Genomic DNA, 1816 nt, shown 5'->3' on the forward strand with positions numbered 1-1816 from the left:
CTCCCCAGGGTTCCAGGTTTGCTTCTCTCTCCAGTATCCATCAGTATAGAACTCTAGGTTGAACCTAGAGATTAGATCAGCACTTTGTCACCATCCTGCCGGCCTTTATCCGGTCTTTAGTTCCGGAGCTGAAACCTTACTCCGGGTCAGACCTAGAGCACTAGCTCGGCACCAAACCTTGCGGGTTTATTGTCGGTCTACGGAAGAATGAACTCCATCTGGTGTGACAATAGAATCCTATTCTTGAGTTTAACTAGTTCAACTCGGGATTTACAATGGGAAGACATGCTTTGTAAATCATTTAAAAACCTCCCAAGACGGATTCCTTGACTCAAAAATACAATCCAGGGTCGTATAGTCGGGTTAGATCCGACATAATCAAATCTTTATTCAGGATTATAGAGGGGTTAGTATTAAATATAGGAGAGCTGGCACAAGCTTCATTATATCGGATGTGCGCGAAAAAAAACGGAAAATAGGGGGGGAGGGGGCATTCTGTAGTTTCCGTTAAATCTCTTTTAGTTGGGCGGGACGCGACAAATTCTTTAAGCAACTAGAAACTATTTTATTTTTTCTAAAGAAGAAACACTAAGTTTTGTAATTTCCCCAGGGGCNATCTATCTATCTATCTATCTATCTATCTATCTATCTATCTATCTATCTATCTATCTATCTATCTATCTATCTATCTATCTATCTATCTATCTATCTATCTATCTATCTATCTATCTATCTATCTATCTATCTATCTATCTACATATCTATTTATCTATCTATCTATCTATCTATCTATCTATCTATCTATCTATCTATCTTTCTATCTATTTTTCTTTCTATCTATCTATCTGTCTATCTCAATATCCGTATATCCGACCGTATTTCTGTCTATCTTTTTGTCTGTCTGTCTATCTGCCTGTCCGTATTTATTTCCATATACCTGTCTCTCTCTGTCTGTCTAGTGTCTGTCTCTCTATCGAATCTGAATGTCTGTCTATTTACATGTCTGCCTGTCTGTCTGTTTGTCTATCTATCTTTATATCTATGTTTCCATCTATCTATCTATTTATTTATCTATCTATCTAACCAACCCTGTTATCTATCTATCTTGTATCTAAGATCTACATTATTGGGCTTAGAATTAATCAATCAATCATGAAGCAACATTATAACTGCAGGGGGTGTCCAATATAAAATGTTCATTAATTTTTCGTCTGTTATAGAATAAGTTGAATATTTTCGGAAATATTAAAGGCTCTGCTGTACAGTGAATAGGATATGAAAGGGCGCTTGAAATTAAATCTGCAGTCCCTACACTTTGTATAATCTTGATGTTAAGATATTTGGACACCCTGTAGACTTAGATGTAAAAATATTGGGACACCCAGTACACTTCGTTTTCATCCTTCATATTGTCGACGATGTATAAGTTCATGATCATTGATCAGAAATAAAAAGAAATAGGGCGGACCAGGGCGTGGCTGGATGGGGTGCATCTGACGGGGGCGGAGTAAGTGCCGAAAATCTTATATTTATGAGGAAGAGAGGGAGGGGGAGGGTAGTGATTGACAGGTATATATAATTATAGAATCTACAGCTCAAAATAAATTAATAAAAACAAAAATATTAATTTAATTTTGTTTTATATAGTATTAAAATGTGTTTTAAGCATTTCCAATATTAAATCGCTACAATATTCACACTTTAAATTGGGTTAATTATAAGTTAATTTAACTTTGCTTATAAAATAATATTCGAAAAATTATAAACGATGCCTTTAAAAAATTAATTGTTATAAAACCATTGCCCCCCCCCCCCC

The sequence above is a fragment of the Eurytemora carolleeae genome, unplaced genomic scaffold (genome assembly GCF_000591075.1).
Source record: "Eurytemora carolleeae unplaced genomic scaffold, Eaff_2.0 scaffold146, whole genome shotgun sequence".
Taxonomy (NCBI): Eukaryota; Metazoa; Arthropoda; class Copepoda; order Calanoida; family Temoridae; genus Eurytemora; species Eurytemora carolleeae.